At 43.6% G+C, this 27,575-nt stretch overlaps 2 long non-coding RNA genes across 3 annotated transcripts; one reads left to right on the top strand and one right to left on the bottom strand.

Moving 5' to 3' along the window:
* Window positions 1-337: 337 nt before the first annotated feature.
* On the bottom strand, window positions 338-24,304 carry LOC103547366 (uncharacterized). 2 transcript variants are annotated; one of them, XR_011534236.1, is made up of 7 exons: window positions 24,165-24,304; window positions 21,490-21,601; window positions 18,459-18,521; window positions 15,646-15,821; window positions 10,588-10,688; window positions 4,388-4,583; window positions 338-3,539 (listed from the first exon to the last, which is right to left on the bottom strand). It is a non-coding gene; the product is annotated as an uncharacterized lncRNA (long non-coding RNA). The 2 variants fall into 2 exon arrangements; XR_543935.2 differs by lacking the exons at window positions 338-3,539; window positions 4,388-4,583; window positions 10,588-10,688; window positions 15,646-15,821 and adding an exon at window positions 17,289-17,416.
* LOC139080077 (uncharacterized) lies at window positions 24,256-27,562 on the top strand. The gene is made up of 4 exons (XR_011534237.1): window positions 24,256-24,310; window positions 24,709-24,788; window positions 25,553-25,727; window positions 25,806-27,562. It is a non-coding gene; the product is annotated as an uncharacterized lncRNA (long non-coding RNA).
* Window positions 27,563-27,575: the final 13 nt, after the last annotated feature.

The following is a 27,575-nucleotide window of genomic DNA, read 5'->3' as shown; positions in this document are numbered from 1 at the left end:
CTACATGCAATGTTGATGGTTAGTACTGTATCAATTTTAAAAGAATGTAGATTTGTTTCCTTGAACGTTTATTCTATCACTATCCCTTCTATTATGAGCTGTTATTTGTTTGCATATATTTTTAAACCTACTAGAAAATTTATCTGAAATTAACTTAAGCCAAAATTAAATAATATCACGGCCTCTATTTCTCTACTATCATTTACCTGGTAATGTTGTAGGTAGTAAGTCATATTAGCATAGTATCTTTCAGACAGCATGTATTCGATCAAAATTTGTTTAGTAATTATTAATGATAAGTTACTTAGTACACAGGATAAAAATCAGAAGTTCAAGGTAAGTTCATCCTCTGAAAGTTTATTGAAATCAATTCACATTAGATTAGATCAGCCATCTGCAGAAATCATTCTAAAAGTCACTATGTCTCTTAGGTCAAAAGCAGAAAGGGCAGGTCTAGGTATTAAATAAAGGCTTGACAATGAACATGACTCTTGGTGTGAGTGTTGAATCCCAGTGTCCTTCTTTATTTTTTCTGAGGAAAGACAATACTAATCATTAGGCCATAATTAGCATGGATTCTAGAAAAACGATCAGCCAAGAGAAAAATAAGTTAGGTTGTTTCCAATACCTTTCAAGGAAAGGATATCCCCATTGATCTGTCTAATTACCATGAACTGTCAGTTCCATGTGGAAAAACAGCAAAGGCACACCGGCCATTGTATCACACTTCTAACAGATAAGCAGAAGATAAAGGCAAGCAGGAAACCTGTCTTGCTCTCAACAAGCAGAAGTTATCATGAACATCAACCCAGTGCCTATGGACCATATTCAGCCAGCAATTGAGTTGTATTTGTGGAATAGAAAGTAAATGTTTTAACTGGATTAGAGTGCCTTTAAATGGGCCACCTCTCTCCAAGTTGACCTCAGGTCCCACCATCATACTGTCTCATGCATCACCTCCTTCAGCTATTCACTTTACCTGCCTGGCTGCTGAGGCCTTTTGAGTTTATAATCCATATTCAAGTGATTATGCTGTATGAAGTATCAATCTAACGTACTGAGAGGAACCAAGCTGGATAGGAAAACAAAAGAAGTAATCATTAACCTTCCTTGGGTCCCAGAATCCTATGAAAATGTTTGAGGCTTTCCCCCAGGAAACTGTGTGCATGTACACAAAAACACAAACACACATTTTTGTCACATAATTTCAGGGGAGTATATATAACATATAAAAACCATTTAAAAGACCCAGTTAAGAAACTCCAGAAATGAGCAAGTGAAACCAGCTGAAGATGAAAGAGAAAGGAAGGAATCAAGAGGGCATGGCTGGTGGGCCACCCCAATGGGTATTTTCCCCATGGAAGAGAGGAGGGAGAGAAGCCGTGGTATCCCTAATGACAGGTTCCAGAGGCTTTCCTTAAGGCCACTTCTCCTTTCATACATGGCCCAACATTTCCCAGAACCTATTTTGAAAACTCCCTAAGAGAAGAGAAGGATTATGCAATTTGTGTCCATCCTTATAAAGGTGTCGAGAAGGCCTATGTACCCTGGAAGTATTTGCATGGGCTCTCTAGTCCCAAACAATCAGACTTTATATGCTCCTAATGATGATGGACAGGCTCTCCAGGTGGAAAAGAAGAGCAACAACAAACCCGAGGATAAAAGTATTGTTCTTTTTGCAAGCTGGCTTCTATCCACTTTTGGCCCTGCTGCCCTTATTGAAGGTTTAACCTCCTCAAAATAAGTAAATTTATTTTCTTTTTGTCCTACTCCTTCTTACTGTCTCCATCTCTCACTTTTTTAGAAGCAAAATTTAAAGAATTTCTCCAGTTTTCCCAGAAATTGTGTAAATGACTTTATAAAAGTCATATTCCTGAAAATGTGAAAGTGTGTCGTGTTAGTTTTTCTCAAGTGTCATAGCCAAAAGTACCAGGGTTCGCTACTGAAAATCACCCTTGCAAGATTTCCAATGCAAGTTGTGCAAAAAGCTATTAAAGAAAATATGTGTAATTCTATCTAAATCATGAAATTCATCCCAAGTAAAAATGTCATTCATCTCAGAGTGTTGAAACAGAAACATACAAATATGCGTGCTCGAATTGGGTGGTTCAGCAGGCACGCTCGACTCCATACTACGTTACATGGAACTTTAAATGCCTTTACCTCATTATCACATTTTAACTCACAAAGCTGACAGGGGATGAAACGCTATGCAAAACAGTGTTCTATAATACTTCCAGCAAGAGAAGACAAGCGAAGAAGCCAGCCCAAAACTCACAGAAGAGTTCCTTACAAAGGTACACATTTCTTTTCTATCGCTAGAGGGATTTTCTATGGGCAGAAAAAAAATGAAATGGACCATCTGTCATTGGAGACTTCACTAAGGAAATACGTTTTCAGCAAAATGGTAAGTTTTCAGAAATGATTTCAAAGCAGCTTGGCATTAAGCATTGGAAGCAGAAGTATCTTACAGAGCACACTCTGGAGTGAAGGACAGAAAGAAGATGTCAGCAAAGACTTGGTGAAGGAAGAGTGTGATGTGCTGCCTCTGAGATATAGGACTTAGCAGAAAATTAATATGGCAAGTTTGAGAAGCCAGGAAATGTATTTTAAAAGCAGCATTCCAAGGTAAGATAATTAAGAGAGCAGGGGAGATGTATGAGAGATCCAGAACACTATGCAGCAAAGGAAATGGAGAAGAGAGTTCATTTAATGTGGTGCCAGGTGGCCCATATTTATCTAGGATGCTCAGATCCTTGGTCATTGCAAAATAACATAATTTAGGAATTATCCACATGCTTTGCTAAATCCTGTGAATGAGACTTACACCGACCTCATCCCTCCCTCCCAAGGAAATAGCTGTGGATGTTGAGAGAAGAGAACAACTTTGAAGAATGTGAAAGACCGAGCAATAGGAGTTAGTTAAAGCTGATCTACAGAGAATGGGTAAGACGGGGATTAAAAAATTACCAAACTGCAGTTTTAAGAAAGAAGGGTGTGTAATAATGCTGAAGTCTATAAAGAAAGAATGAGACAGAGGTGTTAGGAGAAAATATGAAGATGTTCATAGACAGGCTTCAGACCCCTATTTTGACAGTTAAATTTTCCCTTACAGAGTGATGCAGAAAGTCCCATTGTGTGAGAGCAGTTGGACGACACCACAGCCAAGAGCAGTCCCTTTGAAATCGCTCATCTGTTGTAGGAAACCCTACCTGCCTCACGCTCACCTGTGCTCAGGTGTAGCAGTCACAGGTACGATGGTGACAAGAGCCTGGGGAATGATAATGTTGCAGGCATGCCACAGCCTCTTGAGGTCACATCCGCTGGAGTAGCCCAGTTGGTGGGACTGCTGCCCAGTCCCTCCTGACTCGTGGGCCACAGCCAGCCTGTGACCCCGAGTCTCCCCATCCCAATGTCTGGTTCACTCCACTAACCTCCGCTCTTCCACACCACAAAGTCCAGACTGAGAGGACCACTCTGTGCTGCACACTGGGCTCTTCCTATTCTGGAGTAGGATTCTGTGACTGGGTGACATTCAGCTGGGGGAGGGACAAGAGGCCAAAAAACACATTTTATTAGCACAGAGTAGAGTTTTCTTCCCTTCTATTTGTTTCTTCTCACAAATACCTGAGCAGTTTTTCCACTAAAAGGTCATAAAATACTGGACAGCCCCAGTGACCTAATGGTTAAGTTCAGCACGCTCAGCTTCAGTGGCCCGAGTTTGGCTCCCAGTCCTACACCACTTGTCTGCCAGTAGCCCCGCTGTGGTGGTGGCTCACGTGCAAAAAAAGAGGAAGATTGGCAACAGATGTTAGCTCAGGGCGAATCTTCCTCAGCAAAAAAAAAAAAAAAAAAAGAAAGTCATAAAATAGTGTGTTGGAAAGTAACTGTGGTCCTGTCTAGCCCTTACATTTTAAGTGATAAATGCTCAGGGGTCACAGAGCCGTGGGTGGTGAGCATCCAGGACCACCATCGTCTTCTCTTTTCACACCCTCCAGTATGACACTGCATCCAGCCCTAAAGAGTCTCGGTAACCTAAAACTAGGGACCAGGACTAATGGCAGAAGGAGAAGTACATCATTTATATTTTATATCTTTCTATCTATCTATCTATCTATCTATCTATGTAGGATAGCACTTTTAAATCAACAGGAATTCAGCAGAGAGTATAACTTGAAACCTGTAGGATGCCTTCTTTTATTCCCCATGTATAGGAAAACAGCTGAAACAATTCAGTTTTAGATAAAAAATAGAGAAACTTCTTTCCCAAGGTTAAAAGATAAAATGAAAATAAAATGATATAGTTTTGCCACTTAAAAATGCTCTCAAGGTCGGTAATAGATTTTTCGAACACTACCAGAAAATTTAGCAGGAAACTTTCACTTACCAGTAAATCACAGCAGAGCGCTACATTCTTGACCCTGGATGCAGGCACCACCTCACCCCGGAACAGCAGCTTGAGGAGAGAGGAGAAACTCGAGCTGCGTCGTTTGAGTGGGATTGTCAGAGCAAACCTTCTTCTCCTTCCACGGGGATGGGATTCCAGTTCTCCAGAGAGTTGTCAGCGCTATTTTCAAACGTTCCTAAGTAACAAGACCACATGCAAAATAAGACTTCTTCACTCTAAGGATTGGTTCTAAAAATAAAATGAAAATGTATCTTTTTAGCAAGTTTCCTGAGAAGTTTAATCATGTTCCTTTAATTTCTAATGATAGTGTTTGACGAATGTTTTTTTCTTTTTCTTTTAAAGATTGGCACCTGAGCTAACAACTGTTGCCAATCTTCTTTTTATATTTTCTGCTTTTTCTCCCCAAATCCTCCCAGTACATAGTTGTATATTTTAGTTGTGGGTCCTTCTAGTTGTGGCATGTGGGATGCCACCTCAACATGGCCTGATGAGCAGTGCCATGTCCACGCCCAGGATCCGAACCAGAAAACCCTGGGTGGCGGAAGCGGAGCGCGAACTTAACCACTCGGCGACAGGGCAGCCCTTGAAGAACGTTTTAAAGTCGAATGCATGATGAATTCCAACATCTTCATGACCTTCCCCACGAACCTTCCTCACCGTTTAAACATTTTGAAGGCAAAGAAAAATGCTCTCCACACAAGACTCTGTATTTCATGCTTTGAAATAGCAAACGCAGCACAGGCATGTGAGGACTTCAGTCACCAGCCGGTAGAATGTGTTTGGTCCCTTCGGGGTCCACAAGGGATTCAGTGAAAACGGAGACCCCGGCCAGAGAGAGAAAGGAACCACAGGTGCCTGTCTTCACCCAGACGCCCCTCCTGTTACCCTCCTTGTTATGTCTTGTGGAAGTCGGCAGCTCAGCAGGAAACAGATGGCAAACTCAAATTCCTATAAAATGAGGAACTTAACAAGAATGCTGTTTACAGGGTGGGCAGGGTAGAGCTCCCTTCCCAGCCGCAGGCCTGAAGGGAAGAGGGAGGCCAGTTACCAGAATGTGAGGAGACGAAACCGAGGGGACCTGGCCGAGGACACGCCCAGCCCACAGAGACCATCCAAGGAGGAAGCTTTGGGTGGAGTGGAAGGTGATAAATCCCCCAACGGCAAGTTCTTGCTCCCCTCTGTATCAGCGTCCTATTGCTGCTGTAACAAATCACCAACAAAACTTTAAGGGAGAATCTGTTCCTCGCTACTTTCAGCTTCGGGAGGTAACCTGTCTTCCTTGACTTACGGCCGCATCACTCCAATCTCTGCTTCCATCATCACCTGGCCCTCTCTGCCTTTAATCCTCCTGTCTCCCTCTTATAGGACCGTTGTGATTACAGTGGATCCAGGTGGATAATTCAGGATAATGTCCTCATCTCAAGATCCTTAGCTTAATCACCTTTGCAAAGTCCCTTTTGCCACAGAGGGTAACCTTTGCAGGCTCTGGGGGTTAGGATGTGGGCACCTTCAAGGGTAAGAGCACTATTCAGCCTGCTCTCCTCTGATCTCCCGCTGGGGCACCCCATCTGAATCCAACCAAGGCCAGAGGACAAAAGAACCTCTTGATGCACCCCATGAAGGTCAGCATCCCTGGGCACAGACCAGAGTCGAGAAGGGGAGATGTGCTCTTGTAAGGCAAACAGAAGTCACCCAGTGCGTCTCTGTCACCCCAGTGTCTTCAAAACTAAAGCTACAGGTATGTCTGCCTGCTCATAGCTGCACCTTAGTAGACTCAGGACAGGTTAACGGTGATCTCCTTTCCCATCCTGTTGGACCCCCAGCCCAACCCATGAGGAGGCTCCATCTTCTACACATAAAATTGGAAAGAAAAGGGAGCTCTATATTTTACAATGTGGACCCCATCAAGTGGTTTTCAATTCATTTCCATTTCAAAGGAAAAAAAATGAAATTATTTTTTGCATATATTTCAAAAATTTGAAAGGTTACCATTAATTTAGTTGTTACAGAAATCTCATTTCATCTTAATAAGCATTACATTCCTAAAGGTCACAAATGGGCTCAGTTTGAATCAGCTAAATTTTTGATGACAACTCACAACTTATCTTGTCCAAGGTATTTTCAAATCAAGTGAGCGCTATCGTTTACATTTGTTGGAGTTGAGATTTGGTTTTCAGTATTTGATTGTGCGTTATCCTCAAATTAAAAATAGAAGGATGGATGGTTCAAAGTTCATTCATTGAGATAAGGTGTAGAATTAATGATGATAATGGTAAGCTGAATTCTAAAATTCAAAATTACCTACAGATTCTTATATTAGTCTGCTGGAGCTGCCATAACAACATGCTACATTCTGGCTTAAACAACAGAAATTTATGTTCTCATAGTTCTGGAGGCCAGAAGTCCAAGACCAGGGTGCCATCAGAGTTGGTTTCTGGCAAGGCCTCTCTCCTCGACCTGCAAATGGCCTTTGCTCTGTGTGTGAACATGAATAGAGAGATCTGTGGTGTCTCTTCCTCTTCTTATAAAGATGTCAGTCTTACAGATTTGGGTCTCACCCCTTACGGCCTCTTTTAATCTCAGTTACCTTTTTAAAGGCCTCACTTCCAAAGACTCTCACATTGGGGGTTAGAACTTCAACATCTAAATTTGTGGGGGTGGGGGACACGATCCAGAATATGACAATTTTATGTGTTGGGACCATTTCATCCAAAACTGTGATTTCCTACAAAGAGCTAAAAAAGGGAGAATGGGAGAGCAAAAAAAAATCCAATAATGATTATCTGAAAATTGGACTTTCATGCACCAATGATCCATTTGCCCCATTTTCTCCCAGTGGATTAAGATTTGTGAGCTTTTCCTAAAGGACAGCATGAAGCCATCAAACCCTCCCATCATGTTCAAGAAAGTATAGTAAACTCTCTGATAAACCAGTCGATTTTTTCCAGAAAGAAGTATAAAATAATGTCCTCCGTCCAAAATTAGTTTTCCATCTAAAATAAGATAAAAAAGAGACCAAAACCTAAATGCATTCACAGGATTAAAAAGACACTATCTAGTGGCAGAAGAAGTCCCATAGGAGCCCAGCCCTGTTTACTGAGTGCCTACTATGTCCCAGGCACTGGGAATAGAGCTGTCAATCAATCTTGACGCTTGTGGATCTCACATTCTTGCGGAAAACACAGCAAACAAGTGAACTAACAAGGTCACCACAGACTGCAATCAATTCTGCAGGGAAAATAAACAGGATGATGAGACAGAACGTAGCTGAGTGAGGGCGTTCTAGAATGGCCGGTCAGTAATGGCCTCTCCAGGGAGGTGATATTTGGGACAGAAACTAAAGATGAAAAAGAGCAGGTCCTGCAAAAGAGTTAGGAAAGAAACAAGGCAAATATTTAGACACGAGCCGAGCCTGGGTATCCGAAGACCAGAAAGGAGCCAGTGTGGCTGGAGACTCCAAGTGGGGGCCAAGTAGGAATGATCTTTTCTTCTCTGTTTTCTTTTCTCATTGGAGTAGATATGACGACATACTATGGAGCATCTTTTGGAATCACGTTCCAAGGTGATAACTGAACATGCAAATACACCTCGTAGGCCCAAATGTTTCCACAACATGAGTTCAGCATTCATTCCTGCCATCTCCACGTTGAAACATGCAGTAAGCTCTGGAGAGCGATATGGGCACATAGATCTAATGTCTCATAGTGTCCTGGGTAAGGAAACGCCCTATGACTTCTAGGACCATGTATAATAAAATATCCAAAACCGTATCGCGGCCCCACCAGACAACCATGCCATTCCACACCACCTCCAATGAGGAAGGATTTTTCATTCTGTAGAAATAAAAAGAAAAGAAACTGAATTTTCGTGGAATGTGACCTTCCACCCAGACTCTCGCCTGGGAGCTTGATTACAGATATTGAGAGAGACACTTTCAATGATATAAAGCAATTAGAAGTATGATGCTATCGTTTAAAATATTTTACTTTTGTTTATTTTAAAATGGCAAGTTTTAAAACGAATTTACTGCAGACCAACAAATCTGACAGTTTGAGAAACACTATTCTAAATATAAACCTGATTTTCAATTAATTAGCAAATCCTCTCATCTATTTTTTTCTGTCTCATACACACTAATTTGAGTCTCTCTAAGTTATGAGGAATTATATGTTTCATGTTACATCTTTATCACTTGTCAAAGATCAAACAGTGCTGATAAGGGGAATGATGCTACATTCCTGTAAGAAAACCAAGATGATATATGGTGTCTAAGATGTGTTTTGTCCAAAAAATAAAAGGTCAGAGAAAAAGGCGAAGCCCCTTTAAGAAGAGATTTGATGAGTGCTGAATACAGATAACACCTTCCAAACCAGACACTTTCACACTTGCACAGTCGCCAAAGAGAGACAGTTGCCAACATGGAAAGAAAAGGCCTTTCAGAAATTTCTGATGAGCCAGAGGACTGGAGGCATAAGAAATGGAGAGCACCTGTTTGCTTACAAATAAAAGTAAACAGGTCAAGCTAGAGGAAGAGGAAAGGGTGTCTTTGTTTCAAGGATTCAAGGATGTCTCAGAGAAGCCAATGGAAGAAATTTAGCCAGGACAGAGGAATGTATGGGAACCAGCAGGACCACTATGTACAGTTGTGGAGATTGTGTACTGCACAAATACACCTGGCCAAGAGAGCAACCGGGCATGACTGAACACCAGCCCAGTCTCCTTTCTATAACCCGTGCACGCTCGCATGCAGCTACATTCACCTAAGTCGGTAGTTCTCACAGGAGGAGATATTTCTCCCCAGGGGAATTTGCACTGTCTGAACACATTTTTGATTGTCACAACAGGGGGTGATGCTCCTGGCCTCTGATGAGTAGAAGCCAGAAATGCTGCTGTAAACTCCTACACACAGGACAGCCCCCATAACAAAAAATCATGTGGCCCAAATGTCCACAGTGCTGAGGATGGGAATCTCCAACCTGAATGGGGTGACCTTTGCTAATTTGTACCAAGGGGCAGCCCAGGGGCCAGGCCAAGGCCCCCGAGGCAGGCAGCACCCCAGAAGGGAAAGCTTATTCTGATTCACACGAAGAGCCTTATGAGCTGGTAGCAACCCTGGCACCAGGGGTTCTGAATCCACTGTCTATACCTCAGCCCTGGCTCCCTACCCCTCCTCTTCTCCCTCGCCCTCCCTCCTCCCACCTCTCCTCCCCCTAGACCTCTCTCCCCCCATCTCTCTCCCTCTATCTTCTGTGTCTGCCCTAATTCATTGAGATTTCCAGAAATAGTCAGGGGTCCATCCCTAATGCAAGACGGTGGAGCCACATTTTATACAATGGCTTCCAGCATGTTTCTTCCCTTCCCACCATGGTGGGCAGAACAGACTCAAGATCCATCACTTGAGCTGGGCAGATGATCCAGCATGTACCCACCATAACACCCTTCACTCTTCCGTTTGTGAGGCAGTTACTGACTGACCACTAGCCATGTGCTGTTCACTGTGCTGGCAGATGAGGAACAGAACACAGTCCCTATGCTCTAGGAATCGGATATTTTACAGGACACTGATGTGTACTCAATACACACATATCATAGGGTCACTAGGATTCTCTCATGCAGTCTGAGTAGAGAATAAAATTACAGAGAGAAGAAAGAAAAGGAAACAAACTGGAATGGGTTTGTTTATAAACAGAATAAGCTCTGGAAGGAGACATAACTGATTGTTTCTGCTGAAAGGACAAATACAGTGAGAGCTGTGCAATTTCATTTTTCATTTTGTTATGTTACGAACTAAGGTTTATAAGGAACTGGATTAAACAAAGAATCAGGTGTCCCTGGACAACAGAAATACAACATGTCAAGTCTTTGTATATATTGCAACAGCTTTGGGGTTCTGAAGACAAACATATGGAGAACAACATTAGCAGGAAACATCAAGCCTAAATAAAACAAGCACGTAAAGTGTGCATAACTGAGATGAATTTCAGTTGCCTGAGGGAGAAGGCATCCAATGGTTCCTAGGTGTTGGCATTTCTTCATACAGTCACGCGGCGCTTAACGATGGGGTGTCTTCTGAGAGCTGCATTGTTAGGCTATTTCACCCTTGTGTGAACATCATAGAATGTACTTACGCAAACTCAGATGGTACAGCCTACTACACACCGAGGCTATGTGGTACTAACCTTTTGGGACCACCGTCGTCTATGGGGTCCATCGTCGATCTAAACTTCATGATCAGCACTTGATTGTAGTCTGCTTCTGGTAGAAGTTCCACTTTTTGTTTCTATGTAAGTGCAAATTACCCATAATAATAATATATCCTTATTTTGTTAGGGACATATTTTAATAGAACATCAAGAATGTCTTAAAGTGTGCCTATTCATTTCACTTCCTTAAGCACAATCACCTAAGAGCAGCTTTGGGAATTGATGACAGAAATCTACCAGTCTGAACTTGGCCACAAGGGGCTGCAGGCTGGGTCTCCGGGGAAGCAGATACCGAGCCTGTCAGGACACAGGTGTTTATTGAGTAAAAGATGAGGGGAAAGGGAAGCGGGAGTGGACAGAGCAGAAGTCCAGCTGTGGGGCAGGCCCAGGACAGCCTCTTTAGTCCATGGGAGCTCTGTGGCTGGACATGCCCTCCTGGATGTCCGGGCACATGTCCCCTGCATCGATCAGCCAAACATGCGGCTGCTGGAGAATGCAGAGCCTGCAGCTGCGTGAGCCTGCAAGGGGCTGAAGACAGGAGTCCGTGTATGGACTGCTCTCCCAGCAGCTGGAACAAGGAGCTCTTCCCTGAAGGGGTCTTGGCAACACATCACAGCATGCACCAGACACGCTTCACCTAACTTAGTGTACCAACTGGCAGACTGACACCTTTAAAATGCTGATGTAATTCAGTGAATATTAATACTCTCATATCCACTTATTTGTTCATTCAACCAGTGTTTATTAAGCACTTGCTATGTGCTGGGTACTGCGTCAGGCACAGTTATCCGGGAAGCCGATTTATTCAGTGTCCGCTCTGCCCACTAGCACCACTGTCTCAGTGAGCTCGGACTGCTGTAACAAAAGCCCACGGACTAGGGGGCTGAAAGAAGAGACATTTGTTTCTCACAGTTCTGGAGGCTGGAAGTCTGAGCTGAAGGCACTGTAGATCCAGTGCCTGGTGAGAGCCCGCTTCCTAGGGTATAGGTGGCTGCCTTCTCCCCGCGTCCTCACAAGGCAGAGAACAGAGAGAAAAGAAGCAAGCCCTCCCCTGTCTCTTCTTGAAGGGGCACTAATCCCATCATGAAGGTTCCACCCTCCCAACCTAATTGCCTCCCACGGGGCCAGCCTCCTAATAACATCACCTTGAGGTTTAGGGTTTCAACATATGAATTTGGAGGTACACAAACATACCGGCCATAACATCCCCCGACCTACCCACACCCAAAGAAACGCAAGTCCTTCCTGCTTAAAACACTCCAACAGCATGCTGAAGTTAGAGCTTATGCAAGATTAAATATCTGGTTGCAAATTTAAGAACTGATTAAGACTCAGGAGAGGAAGTGGAGGGGAAATGAGAAAGAGGAAAGCCACCGCTTATATGAACTTGCTTTATGGGACTATGGGACGAGGTGGTAGGGACATGGACTTGTCCCCATCGGACCTGAGTCCAAATTTCGTCTTTTCCACATACTGTAAGCCACGTGATCTAAACTTCTCTTAACTTTATCTTTTTCTTATAAAATGAATGCCTATCTTACACAATTTCAGGGGAGAGTTAATAAGATATGTGCAGAGCGGGAACCTAGCCCTAAGCAGTCCTGCGCACAGTGGCGCCCACACCATCCTCATTAGCATCATCACCAGCTTCACCTCCACCTTTACCAAAGCCGTATGCGATCACATTAGGGCCTTCTATGGCTCACACAGCTGCAAGTATACTTCAGTTGATCACAACTATCCTAGAACATGGAGCCCATGGAATGGATTTAACATTACTCATCAAGTATCAAAGAACCACGTCTCTGCACAAAAAAGACCCTTTGCAACTCCACTGTAACCTGAAATATACTCTACTGAAAATGGGTTGAAGCACAGCCATGTCCCTGCACTGAATTGTGAGCAGAAATAGAGGCTCAACAGCACTCAAAGAAGGAACCCAGGGGCTGGCCTGGTGGTGCAGTGGTTGAGTTCAAACGTTCATCTTTGGTAGCCCGGGGTTCGCTGGTTCAGATCCCGGGCGTGGACCTATGCACTGCTTATCAAGCCATGCTGTGGCAGGCGTCCCACATACAAAGTAGAGGAAGATGGGCATGGATGTTATCTCAAGGCCAGTCTTCCTCAGCAAAAAGAGGAGGATTGGCAGCAGATGTTAGCTCAGGGCTAATCTTCCTCAGAAAAAAAAAAAAAAAAGAAGGAACCCAGCACAGAAAGACAGTGCCAATCTCAGATGGAATCAAGGTGTCCTTACTGCTAAGCATCTAACAGTGCAGATTCCACAAAGCCTACTAGGAGGCAGCAGACCCTTTGAAATACGTTGAGAAGAATTCTTGCTTAAAACCCCAACTGGGAAGTTTTCACTGATTGTAATAAGCACCTTGAAGACAGGAAGCAGCACTCCAGCCCAGAACAGCCTGGAAACCAGAAATAAGATCCGCAGAAATTCAAGGAGGAAAATAGTGCCATGGCCCCAAGACACGCTTATCAAAGGTGTTAACTTGGTGAGGCTGAACCTGGAGTGGGGTACCTGTACCTCAACACGTCTGTCACAGCTGTGTGTGTGGGTGTGGGAGACTGTGTAATTATTACTCTCAAGTCCACTGTGTATTACTCTCCTCCCATAGCATAATTTTGGTCATTTTTGGTGCATAGATTTCTTATCTTCATGAATATCTAAATTTAAAAAACCCTCCAGGTATTGTTACAGAGTGATGTCCTAGCACTGACTGTTGCATTTGAGGATTCTTCTGTACTCATCATGAAGAGCCACGCATGAACCACACCACAGGCAATGCTTCCTTAACAAGTCCCAGGCCTTGTTTTCAACACATTTTAGAACGTTATGTCTCATTTGTCTTCACAACCACCACGTCGGGCAGGCCTCTGTCCTCCTTCCATGCAAGCAGACAATGTCCTTAAGAAGTCGGTTCACCTTGGCACAGCTGTGGCCAATCAAGGACGCCTCCCATTGCTGCCTGGCTCAAAGCTTACACTCTTCTGATTCTTTTCACCTCTTTAGCTAGTTCTTCCCAAGAAAACTTTTTCCGTTAAAAGTTCGGGTTCAGTTCAGTGAACCTCTTTGGTTTACTGGTCTTGAAGAGCTCATACTGACCATCATGTGGTCTTGAAGAGCACACACTGACCGACACGTGGTCTTGAAGGGCTCACACTGACCATCATGTGGTCTTGAAGAGCTCACACTGACCATCACATGGTCTTGAAGAGCTCACACTGACCATCACATGGTCTTGAAGAGCACACACTGACCGACACGTGGTCTTGAAGAGCTCACACTGACCGACACGTGGTCTTCAAGAGTTCACACTGACCCATTTCTCCTTTGCACGACTCAGCGACGCTCATGGACTTCTCACCTCCTGCCCCTCACTGCCAATAAAAGGTCCCGTAGAAGAGGGACCACCATGGACTGTTCAGGCTAAAACCCTGGGCCCCATCATACTGCAGGGGGCTGCAAGACTGAACCTCATGATCCATATGATGAATAATGTTCCAGTCTCAAGTATAGAGTTTGCACCTCTGTGTGAAAACCAAAATCTTTGAGTAAATACCAGTTGCTCCCCACAATGTCTTCCAAGCTTGTGTCTGAGACAGGAAACAGTTAATAACACCACAGACGACGTAGAAGGACACCTAGGAGAATTAAGCTGTTAAAAGAACAAATCGGTACTGGGAAGAATGTAACGGTTTTTACACCCTAACTCTGGCAACCGAGATAGATGTTAATAATGTGAAGAAATTAGGTGTGAGCATGACATTTTGGTGTCAGGATGCTCAGCATGAACCATCCTTTCAAAGGGACATAAATCCTTCTCCAGATTTCTTCAAACATCGCTCTGCCAGGAAGTGGCACAGAATGGTTTAGAAGAGCTGCCCTGTAAAGGAGAATTTCCATTACAAAAGTCCAGGTTTCCTGACGGTTCAAATACCAGTCTTGGAAGACGGGCGGCTCATTTAGCATTTCAATCACGTTCAACAGCCCCCTGCGTTGTCTTCTTTTTAGTACATCAATTTTTTTCTCTAATTATATCAATTTTAGCAAATTGCTGTGTCCGTCGGAGCTGATTTTTGAATATGAACAGCAAAAACTTTCAATGAAAGGGAAGAATAACTCCATTGTGCTCCAGCGAGATGCATTATTCCCTCTAACTTTCTACAGGAGGACAATGGGCATTATAAGCAGGGTAAGAACTGCCTGATGAAATGATGGGATTCTGAGAAATAAACAGCCACTTCAATTCCAGGCAATCATAGTTACACCCCTTAAGTGTTCATTATTCTTCTTGCCTGAAAACTAGGTAAAAATCAAGGGTTGAATCTCTATTTACAATTTCAAGTTTATGCCTCAGAGGGTGATGAGGTGGCAAGTCAAAAACTAAGTGATGTTTTAAAATCAAACTGTTGAGTCCTTTCATCAGCCATAGAGAAGAATGGCCTATGCACTCCACTTAGAATACCTGCTCTCTTTTTAAAGACAGAATACATTTCTGTCCATGCCTCATTGCCACCCTCAAACAGATCATCTTCCAACACTCAACCCCACGCCGCTATCTCTTTTCCTGTCTCCAGCCGGGACCTCAGTCTTGAGCTGCAGACTCATCGTCCCAAGAATCAGCATGATCCAGCCGCCCTGACGTCACTCATGCGTGCATGCATGCAATCATTTATTTTAAATATTTAACAAATATTTGTGGAGCACCACATCTTTGCTGGGCACCGTGCTAGAAACTTGATGATATGGTGAAAAGAATAAATATAGTCCCTACTGTCATGCAGTTGCAGTCTCCCAAAGGGGGGCTTTGAATGGACTTGCCCACAGGTAGCTGCTTTTCCTCCCAGATCACCCATTCTGTCTGTGGTAGCCCATTCTCTCAGTCACACAGACAGGAGACCTGAAATGGACATTTTCTCCTCTCTCCCCACGTCCCGGCAGTTGCCGAAGGCCCAGCCCCACACAGTCTGGCCCCCGCCCCCCTCCCCGGGATGAATGCAGTGATTCCCTCGCTGGTTTCTCACTTCTTATCTTGCTCCAGTGCCTTAATATCAGATCAAGTATCCTCGGATGGGGCAGTAAGCACGTGGTCTCGGGCTGTGCGCTTGCCTCGCTCTCTCTCTCACCATCACCTGCACACAGTCCCAGGGAACATCCTGTCTCCTCTCCTCTATGGTGAGTGACGTGGATCTTTTCATACCTGGGGAGAGGGGGCAAAAATTCTAACATTCCTCTGCATAAGCCATTTTTGTCCAGCACCACCCCACCCGGCTGTTCCTTCAAAATTCCATACTATGGACGGAATGTTTGTGTGCCCCCCAAATTCATAGATGAAATCCTAACCCCCAATTTGATGGTGTTAGGATGTGAGGCCTTTGGGAAGGGATTAGGTCATAAGGGCAGAGCCCCATAGTGGGATTAGCGTCCTTATAAAAGAGGCTCCAGAGAGATCGCCCCTTCCTCATGCGAGGACACAATGAGAAGGAAGAGGGGTCTTACCCAACCATGCTGGCCCCCCAGACTGCCAGCCCACAGAACCATGAAAGATAAATTTCTGTTGTTCATCATTTGTTATAGCAGCTCAAATAGACGGAGACAGGCATATCCACGTCCTTTATCAGCTTGTCTTCATCACCCCAAACTTTATTGTCAGAGCGCTCTCAGACAAAGACTGCAGCCCCTTTTCTGTTCTCTCTCTCTTGACTCCATCCCTTCATACTGCTGCCTTTCAGTCTCTCCCCTCACCTCAGACTCCTTTATCCAACCAACTGCTTGGCATCCCTAATAAGACATTTAATCAGCGTCTCAGACTTAACGTGTCCAAATCCTGCTCCTTTCCTCTCCTCATCAATCATGCTTTTCCTGAAGTCTTTCCAATTCAGTAAATGAGAATTCCATTTACTAGAATTACTTAGGTTCAAACCAAAGAAACAAACAATCACCAGAGCCATTCTCCACTCCCTTCTTTCTCTCCCACCTCACAGTCAGTCCCTTAGGAAATCCTACAGGCTCTGCCCTCAAAGCATGTCCAGAATCTGCCTGCTTTCCATCTCCACGGCTGCTGCCCTGCTGCTAAATGTGTGCTCTTCCCTGTCCCCCTGCTGCTGGCCGTGTCCCTAAGGGTCTCATCCAGACACCGCAGACACTGTGAGACACTCTCCGTCCTCTGCTCAGAATACTCCCAGGGCTTCCCATGTCATGCAGAATTAGAGCCAAAATCCCAACGAAGTCTGCAAGGTCCTTCCTAACCTGCAGTCCCACCTGACCGCATCCTGGCCTCTTATCGCCTCTCCTTGAGGCCGGTGCTGGGGCTGGGGGCCTGAGGGCTCTCTCCACACCCTGCTCCTCTCTCTGAACTGGGAGCACTTCTAGAGGCTCTGTGCATCCACCGCAGAAGCTGTGTGATGATACACCTGCCTGGTCTCCTTCAGACTGAGACAACTGTGACAAGTCATCACCACTTGTCACCCCAAGTGAAGGATGTTCCCTCCAATGCTGGGTTTGTGTGGGTGTGTTAACTAAATGTTTGTCCTCAATGTCTTTCTCACTTTTCTTCTGCCTCTTGATCAGCTGGAAAAACAAAAAAATAATAATAGGGAATGTGAACCGTTGTGGTTGGTTTTTACTTTTTGCTCAAGTTCAGAAAAATTGTCACACACAAAACATGTGAACGATAATCAAACATAAGTTTATATTCAAGGTTTGTGAACAAAAATGAATTCAAGAGAACGCGAGGCTGGGAAGAGCAGATTCCTTGATTTTCTTATAGATACATCTCTGCTGTCTCTCAGATGCCTGTATGGGGACAGTAAGACATTTGCTGCCATCACATTTATTTGATCACCTTCTAAAGGGCCAACATTGATTGCTACTGATGATTTATAACAATTCTCAGTAATAATATGCACCCAATCAAAATAATACCCAAACCCCACCAACATCAGCAAAAATAGGAAGAATCTAGCTTGTTGGGAGAATATTATCACACTTGGATGCCTTCAGAGAGCTGTCCCTAATATTAAAGCAGTTAAGTATATGTTTATGAATAAGTCATGAACTTGAACCAAAGTGGTTGCTGGCCTCGTCAATAACATTCTGGCAGAACTCCGGAGGCCCCTGTCCCCCAACCCTGCCGCGAACAAGGGAAAATCCAACTGTCGGTCCTCCTGTTCATGGTGGTTTTACAGATATGGTCTGAGATCTTAATCTTCAGCAAACTCCTCTGACCTCAATTTCCACTACCAATTATGAAATTACAGTAATGCTGCAGATCCTTCAAAGGGATGCTCCTCTCTCACAGAAGCCAGTTTGTGCCAAGAAGTCATCTTGGCCAGTGGGTGGAGGAGCGTCACCATGTGCCTCTTATAAAGCTCTGCAGGAATCCTCTCAATTCGCTGGAACAGGGAAGAGACAATGATCTAGGGTCTCATGTCAGTGAGCAAGGGAGATCTGTTAGCAAAGCTTCTTGAGTGATTGGAAAATGAGAATTGCCTTAGGAGCACTAGGTATTATTAGTTTATTATATTTCCTATGATTAAAAGCCACTGAGGTAAAACTATTAATCAACCAAGGACACATGAAGTCAACTAGGAGATAAAGCCAATTGGAAAGTGCTGGGAGTCGAAATGAGCTGTGTCCACTCCCTGATGCTGATGAATGTCATTAATCGTGTGCTTTAAAGAAAGAAGAAAATGATAATTTAAAAAAAAGGGAAAAGCGCTGAGGAATCCTCAGAGTGATTCCTGTTACGATTGGTGTCATGCATCGAAATGGCTCTCTTCTCCCCTGTTACTCTATAGGTGAAGGAGTTTATTATTCTGGCAACCACTTTACTCACTGTCACGGTCGTGCTTCCCAGATCTGGAGCAGTGGTGCTTGATCCATCACTCTATATTTCATGCTGGTTTTGAGAAAAATAAACATCATTGGTAGAATTTATTTCACAGATATTCACGGCAGTTCCTTATATATTAACTCTGCAAAAGTTTTAACTACCTTTCAAATCCATATAAAAATCCAGAGCGATCACTGTAACTTTAGGAGGAGTCCAAATTCCACGTGCCTGTTAAGGGGCAGGGTGTGGAAGCAAAGGTGGGACTCAGGCTGAGTGAAAGGCAGAGGGATTTTGGGGGGCCGTGGCAGACAGGAAAGTACATTTCTGAACCAAAGGAATTCAAAGATATACATATATATTTTTAAACTATTATCTAGGGGAAAATATTATATGTCTATGGAGTGATTCAACCTACCAGCCATCAATTTGTAATTTCTCACCCAGAGCCATTAGAAGACCACATTTTTACCCAAAAAAGGATAGTGTTTGTGTGTGAACAAATATTTTAGCATAAGTGGAATGACAATATATTTCCTTTCTACCTGTTTTCTGGAACAATTATTAATAACATTCCCTTTCATTTTTGCCAGTGTTTGGATGATAATTAATATGATCACCAAACAGCATTTACTGCTTGGTAAAAAGCTAGGTGCCTCAAAAAACAGAAAAACAGTCCTACACTAATAAAAGTTTACACAATTTCTGAATTATGCTTCTGCCACACTTTAATTTGCAAAAGGCAGCTGTTAAGGAGGTTTTGTTTAAATCTAAAATGGGGAAATTAACAATACATATGTCTCAATAGAGGCATGAACTAGTGAGCGAAAAAACCTAACTGAAAGGAAGTAAACTGCTGCTCTGAGTGAGCATTACTCAGGGCATTAAAAAGCACTGTTTTCTTCTCGTCTCTCACGTCCCTCTTGTCTTCACTCTCCTGGGTGGTTTTCTGCTGGCTGTGACAAAAACTTCTGTAGACCTTGCTCCTCCTGCCCAGACGAGGTAGCTGGATGGATCTCTGCTCACGAGGAGCCTCAGCTCATTCTCTCCTTGGAATGTCTGGCCCAAGATACCGATCAAACCCCTAGGGACAGGGCCATGGGCTTCAACACACACTCTCACTCCCACCTCACCCCCTCACAGGCATTGGTTTTGTTTCCATCAAGGTTGAAGTGGGGGAGAAAGGGGAGCCTGGAAGGTGGTCACAGCTTGTATCCTGGGTGGGTCTGGCTGACAGTCAAAGCTGCCTCTTTCTCATGGTGATGTTTTGGTGGCCTTTCTGGGGTCCCTTGGGGACCCCTTTTCCTGCAGTTCTTGCTTGGGGCTAATGCAACTGGACCTCAGATATTCTCTGGACCTGGGACCCTTCTACTGAGGTCTCTGTCCCCTCAGGTGGCCCTATGACAGAGGCTCAGGATAACCCCCACGTGGCCTGCATTTGGTCTACAGGAAACACTCATGTCCCAGTGCCTGGGACATGTGGGGAGTGAAGGTAAAGAGCTGGACCTCACAACACAACTACCCTCTCTCCTAAGAAGGCCCTCACTAACCTCTTCTCCCCATATTCTCCTTCCTGGAAGACCCATTTATATCCTCCATGCATCCTGAGGAGGCATGAACAGATCCCAGAGGCATTTGCATTGCATTCTGATGTGCCTGGGAGAGGGAGTGGGGTGAGAGGAGAGGGGTGGTCTCTGCCTTCCTTTGAGCCTGGTATTAATGCCAGTGCCCCTTGTACGTTCAGGCACAAGCAGAAAAGACAAATGCTTGCAGAGCCAGTCCTGGGGGAGCAAAGGAGTAAGCTCCGGCTCTCAGCCTTATGGCCAGACTTACTCCCAGTTCCTACTACCAGCCAATCAAAACACCTGTAACATTTTCTCCCGAGATTGTAAGCAGGTTCTGGCAGTTCAGAAACAACAGGATCCACAGGCCATTTTATAACAATGCTGACCTGGAACTCTTTCAAAGTGGGCAGACTGTTTTCAAGAGAAACAGAAAAAATTGCACTGAGCATCATGACCTAAAATGAGAGAGAGTGGTGTAAATAAGTGCTTCCTTGGTGTACCTGTAAACACACCACCCCCAGCAAGGGGGAGGACACGAGTGTCTTATCTGATCCACTTCATTCCCTCGGCTGTTCAGCCATCCATCTGCCAGTATTGTTGAGACACTGCTCTGCACCTAATGTCTCGCAGAGCCTCGGCTGGGGAGGGGGCATGAGTAAATGTGGCGTGATCCTGTCGTCAAGTACTGTACAGTTATACTGGGCGGAGAAGGGGTGAAAAGTTAAATCAAAACAGCAAGATGTCATCCAGCACCTGCAGATCTTTGTCTGTGATATTATTCTCCAAATAAAACAACAAACAGGGCTCTTTGGAGAAATGGCTGAATTTGGGGTTGGGGCAAGAAATACACAAGAAGAGGTAGACTGAGCTTGCAGCGCAAAGGATCGGGGCATGCCAAATGGACCCAGGAAGCGATCTGAAAGAACTCTCAGTGGCCATGGCCAGAGCAATTTGAACAACAAAATAAACAGTGTGTTACTGGATTACAAATCAAAGTATAAAATAAACATACACAAGTCTGTGCTGATCTGTGTGTATATGTGTACATACATATATATAAATATTTGAATAAATGAATAAATAGTAGATAAGGGACAGATATTCCTTATAGAAGAATTGTAAAAAATATCTATGAATATGCCCCCTCCAGGAGGTGGAATTCAATCTTCATCTCACCCCTTTGAGTGATGGCTAGACTTTGTGACTCACATGCAACAAATAGAGTTTGGAAAGGGAGAAAAGCTGTACGGTTACAGGAGAGAAACATGACAAACACTCTACTGACCAAATGACCAAGGTTAACATGCCCAGAGATAAGTCATGCTGATGTCACTCATGACCTTCTGATGTAACGTGATGAGAAGGGAACTTGACCACTGTGGCATCTTCTCAAAAAGCAATAGCCCCAGTCTGATGATGACAAAAAAAAATTCAGAAAATACAAACTGGGGGTCATTCTACAGGATACTTGCCTAGGACTCCTCAAGACTGTCAAGGTCATGGAAAATAAAGAAAGACTGCAAAACTGTTACAGATTTGAGGAGACATGATGAGTGAATGCAACATGGTGTCCTGGATGGAGTCCTGGAATAGAAAAAGAGCATTTGTGGGAAAACTAGTGAAAACCACGTGAAGCCTGGCATTTAATTAATAGTGGGGTAGCAACATTGGTATCTTAGTTTTGACAAATGTAACACAAATATTAGATGTTAATGTTAAGGGAAACTGGGTGAAGGGTGTGTGAAAACCCTCTCTATTATCTGGGCAACTTTCCTGCAAATTTAAAATTATTTCAAAGGAAAAATTTTATTTAAAAAAATAAGAAAAGAAAAAGAAAGTCTGCAAGTAATTGTAAGTAAAAGAAGAGGAGCTTTAAGTGGAGAAGTTAAAACTATCGCTCTGGAATCTAGGTTCTTCATGAAGTCCAACTTTAAGACTGGCTGGCATCTCCTTCTGTGAGACCACGTTGGACCTATTCTGGGTGGGCGTTTTGTCTTCCCTGGTTTGGCAACACTCCTCCTCTATTCTCATCCCTGAAGAGGAGGAGATAGTCTCAGTCCTGATACCTAAACACAGGAAATGTTCCATGGTATCCAAGGAAATAGGACAGATTCATTCTCCAGCCCCAGATTACACCATTAGCATACATTATTATGACGTCTTTGGCTACTAAGTAAATGGAGAACTTCTGAGCCTCTCCAACCAAGTGCAGATGGGGATCCACCACCTGTGTCCTGTAGTGCACTCTCACCAGTCCTAACCAGCAGGAGGGAGGTGAGAGAGCCAGTTGTCTTAATTAGCAATGCCCATTGTGATAGTCTTAGCAGCCTCCTGCACAAGGTACCTTCCTCTTTTCTCTTTAGGACATGAGCCAAGTAACAGAGCCTCTTATAAGAAGCCATCTTCCAAGGCACCTGGAACCAGCTATTATGGTAGGCTTTATGCCTATTCCGAGAATCCACTATTCCAATCTTGGTATATCATTTATATATTATTGCATGAAAAATTATCTCAAAACGTAATGTAGTAAAACAATAAACAATCATTATCTCTCAGATTCTGGGGATCAGGAATCCAGGCACAAAGTCTTCCTAAGATCCAGGTGAGCCTGGACATCAGAATAGACATTTACTTGCATAAAGGGCTCAGGAATCTCCAGTGATAAACACTGAAGTCTCTTTGTGTGTGGCTGGGAACCTAACACCTTTCATAGCAATGTGTCTGTAGGAAATTCATTCCAATTCTTAAAAAATAACTTGTAACAACTTTGGCTAACGATTTTAGAGAATTTCAGCTGAAATTTGAGTATGCGTTAAGGCCAGAAGGTTACAACGAATCAATTCAACATAGTGCCCTTCCCTACTTGCTCTGTGCCTATGGAAGATGCCAATATTTAAACTTGTTTAGTCAAACGTTCCATCCGTTATAAGTCATTTTTACAGTAACAAACTTCTAAAATTCTCATCATTATAAATATCAATTCATTTGGGAAATAGACGAGTTCATTTTAAATCTCTGTCTACTTTATGTTCAATATATGTAAAGCCAAATATTTTAAGTCATTTTGTTAGCAAACCTACACCACACATCACCAGAGGGGAAAACAATTGGCACAGTTGCATCAGTAGCATAAAGTAAGAAAGAAAAAGGAAGTTCATAAATTGTAACTAGGGAATAGCATAAATAAAAAAAAATGAAGAACATTATCAGAAAATGCAGGGAAAATAATCAAGTGAAGGGAAAGGGGACTAGATATATAAAGGGATGTGATGAAATGTGAAAAAGTAGACCTCCCAAAAACATCCGCTTACAGACAAAAAAGAACATGCCCAAAAAGGAGTGGTTTGCCTGGTCTTTCACAGAGATAAATAAGACAGTCTGTTCCCTCAAGGATCTTACAGTTCCACGACACACTGCTACATTACAGACAGCAGAGGGGTAAAAAGAAAAATAGGGAGAAATGATGCTCATTCTCCCAAGCTGCCCAGGCAATTAGGGACGAGGCTGGAACTAGAAGTCAGGGCTCCTGATCTCCTCTCCAACATTTCATTCTGATCCGCAGCCCCTTTATGCCAATAGAACTAATCACCAAGCGCAGTAATTACAATCTCCCTCCCTCCGTTGCAATTACATAAGATGTCGTTCCTCCAAGTCAAGTTCTTGCTGATCATAAATAAAGCTCTTGCTGATGATAAATAAAACTCTTAATAACCTAGGCTTGAAGTGAGATGCAATCTCGTCCCCTTGTGACTTTAAGAGCCCTGGAGAGTTAATTTAATTCTCGTTGCTCTCCAGCATGAGGATACGTGTGTGCAGGTAGAGTATTGTGGCTTCCCCACTTGTGAACCTGTCCCTGGGGTGCCTTCTGAATAAATCTACAACTCTATGGGTTTAGGTTTTATTGTCATCGTTTCAAAATACATCTATTACTGGTAGAATCTTGAATCGATGTATAACCAAAAAATTCAATTCAAGAGCAAATGAATAAAATTCCCCCAAAAGATGAGGTGGAATGACAGGCAGTGCAGAGATGGAGAGAGATTGAAAAGAGTCCTAAGAGGTAAAGAAGATTAAAAACAGGGAAGGTTAGCTTGAAGAGATCTGCGAAACCCACATAGAGCTGTGGGAGAGAATTTCCATAGAATACCTGATTTCTTCAATTCCGATGGCACCAACTGGGACCCCGGGCTCCTTCTGACCTTAACTGTCACTGTGGGGGAAAGGTGAGTTCTCTGGTTGCCATAGTAACCTTCCTTTTCAGCTTTGCCTCTCATTTTCTTCGATTCATCTTCTGTGAGTAGCTTATCTCTCCTCTTTATCAAGTTACTAGCTCCTCTTCAATTACTTTTTAAATTTGAGTTGAAATCCCAGCTGTATTGTTAGGGGTTCTATATACATTAGTAAAATTAAATCACTTCCTGTCATAAACCACTGGCTCATTGCGATGAACTTTATTAAATAGCTACCCTCCACGGCTCATTCTACTGATGAGTTAACATCCCCAAGTAGACTCTGTGTGTGTGTGTGTGTGTGTGTGTGTGTGTGTGTGTGTGTGTGACAATGTTGAGGGTGGAGAATTCCAGTTAAAAGTCTCATTTATCTGAATAGACTTTCGCTCCAGGGTTCTACTAAATAAACCTGAATTTCCACAAATTTTTCCTTTTTGCATTTATCTCCTCATGGATTTCAAGGGGGAAAGAACAAGAAGAAAGAGGTCATCAGATCAGAAGCAGGGAGGCCACCCTCCCACTGATCAGCTATGTGATCCTGGGTAAGTCTGTTCACCCCGCTGGACTCAGTTTCCCATTTTATAAAGTGGAGAGAGTAACACCTATGCTATGTATGTCTCAGGGATGCTGCGAATGTTCAAAGATATAGTCCACATAAAAACGTTATACCAATGTAAGCTATTATTATGTAATTTAGATGTTTTCTACACCCCTCAAAATTCATTTCAGCGTGATGCTGGCTGCTTCTCAGTGATGGCCACGTGAGCTTCAGTAAGAAGAAACAGTGAGCCATCCAGCATCCCGGATTAGTGAGTTCTTGTTTATGAAGAAGTTCCTGATGTTTAGAATTTTTTTCCCTACTTGCTAATTGGCCTTAAACGCTAGTAAAGAAAAAGCTGCTGCTGACAGAAAATTAAAATTGCCTTCGTTTCATTCTTTTTAAAGCCTGTTTATCCTAAGACAGGATTTATTTTTGTCCCACACTTTTAAAACTTTTTTTTTAATATGTTAGGTGGTAAAAGTATCAAGAAAAACATGATTCAATGCTTAAGCTCTTTGGGTGTTTTAAATTCCATAACAGTGTGTGTGTGTATGTGTGTGTATATATGTATGTGTACATGCATGTATGTGTATGTGTGCGTGTGTCTGTGCATATGTGGAAGGGTTTGACAACATTTTGGATGGCTTTAAGACCTTTTTATACAGCCATAAGGTTAAGATTTGGGATTTATTAAGAACTTTGACACTTAAGCTTAAAGTTTTGTATCCTAAGTCAGCCCTTTTATGTATACTATATTTTCTCCAGGGTTTTATCCCAACTTGGGACAAAACTGGCCTCTGCCATTTATGATCTTTGGAGTCTGAAAAATGTTACAGCCTCTCTAAGCCTTGGTTTGCACATCTCTGCAAGTGAAGATAGCATCACCATCTCCAGCGTTGGTTGTGAAATCAAGAGCAGAATGTAGAATGCCGAGCACACAGTGAGTTCTCAGTAACCCATTACTGTGGACAGAGCCAGCATCCTGGGCCACTGCTGGTAAAATCTCTTTCCTACGCAGTCCTCCGGAGAGGGATGGAAATTGGAGCAGCGTTGGCTCTGCCACATTCTCGCTGAACCTCAGCCGCCTCCACAGAAGACAAAAGCAGAATTTCCACACTCCAGGCTGTGTCTCAGAGACCATTTAGAACTTATCTCATGCTGCCCTCAGTCTTAGTACCAATCTGTCTATGTTCAGCAGGATAACTCATCTGAGTGTGAGGACCTCTAGAGAAAATAAAATGACAGTTCGTCTCTCTCACATACACACACAAAGCCCCTATCTTATACCATAGACTTCAAAACCCAGATCTGTAGTGTGGAAACTTCTTCCTCTTACTAAAGACAAGAGAATTTGAGACAAAGTTTCGCCATCATGAGAACATTAACTGAAAAGCAATTATCCAAATCAGTGGCTCTGGAGAAAGGCATACAGAATTAATTAGAATCTCCTCTTCAAGTTAAAGAGACAGAGAGCCGCCCCCGGAGCTGTAGGAGCGTGGGCTCTGGGCTCAGTGGCCCCGTCTCTAATCCCAGGCTCACGTTCACTAGCGGTGAGGGATCGACCAAGTTGCTTAACCTCTTTCCCTCAGTTTCCCCAAAGTGGGATGAAATAGTGTATAAGAAAAGTGAGTTACTATACATCACACACTCGGAACATCCTGTGGTGAGTAGCAAGCTGTGAGTGTGAGTTGCTATTGTCACCTTGATCGTAACAGCACAGGTATCTCAAAATACTGGAACAACGAGGACTCACAGTGAGTCGAGACAGGTGTGAACAACTTGCCCTGCTGCCGGGACACGCCCTTAGGGGAGGAACAGAATCACATAGCTCTATCTGGGGGGACCTGCCAAGATTCAGGCCACACTGCACATATATTGTCTGAACCAACATCACAACCAACCTGTCAGGCAGGCAGTGTCCTCCCATTATCACCCATCAAATGAGTTAAGTAATTGGCCCAAAACCACATCGCTAGTAAATGCTGGAGAGGGGATTCAGACGCAAGTCCTCATAGAAGCTAAATGGAAAGGCTTAATGATTACTCCACAGTGAGGATGAATGCTTGCTCCAGGAGCCCGGCTCCCGGCGTCTTCCCACCCGTGTCACCGAGGGGACCTCAGCAGAGCAGAAGGCCTGTTTCAGAAGACTCCGTGACTGCTTCATGGTCCATAGCCCTAGCACCACAGTCCTCTCAAACATGTAGCCCTCATGCCTGGTCCTGGGTGTTTCTTTCTTTCTTTTGTTATTATGTTGCTTTAACCCCCAGTTCCCTCCCCTATGAAATGAGGACAGTGCTATCTTCCTGCCCCTGTTCACCAAGGTTTTTGTGTGGACTGAATCAGCTTCTTGGTCAGACACCTTTTTGTTGGTGGCGGTGGTAGGTTTTCGTTTGTTTGTGTTTTGTTTCATTTTCCCCCATAAATCTCTTAAGAACCTCATGTTCCAACTCTGCGAGCTCTTGGTGGGAAAGCCCTTTCGCAGGAGTTGCTCTAGGGCTGTTGGTAATCCTAGAAATTGCACATGCATCTACCATCAGCGACCGAATGGCTCCATGCTGGATCGAAGACTTACATGCATTCTCTGGTCTGGGGTCTCACTCCATAAATAAAACAAAAGGCATAATTATGGTCACTTTTGCCACACTACGGATCAAACTAGCTTTACCTCTGGATTACGAGGAAAAAAGAAAACATGCCCTCAGCCAGCACCCTCCCACACCCCCACTCCTCCCCAGTGATTCAGCTCCAAAGGAGAAAAGTAAAGCTTTTTAAAATTGAACATGAACTC

Source organism: Equus przewalskii, chromosome 28 (assembly GCF_037783145.1).
Source record: "Equus przewalskii isolate Varuska chromosome 28, EquPr2, whole genome shotgun sequence".
NCBI classification, from domain to species: Eukaryota; Metazoa; Chordata; class Mammalia; order Perissodactyla; family Equidae; genus Equus; species Equus przewalskii.
Note: the sequence above shows the minus strand (reverse complement) of the source record. Positions and strands in the feature narration are given on the sequence as shown.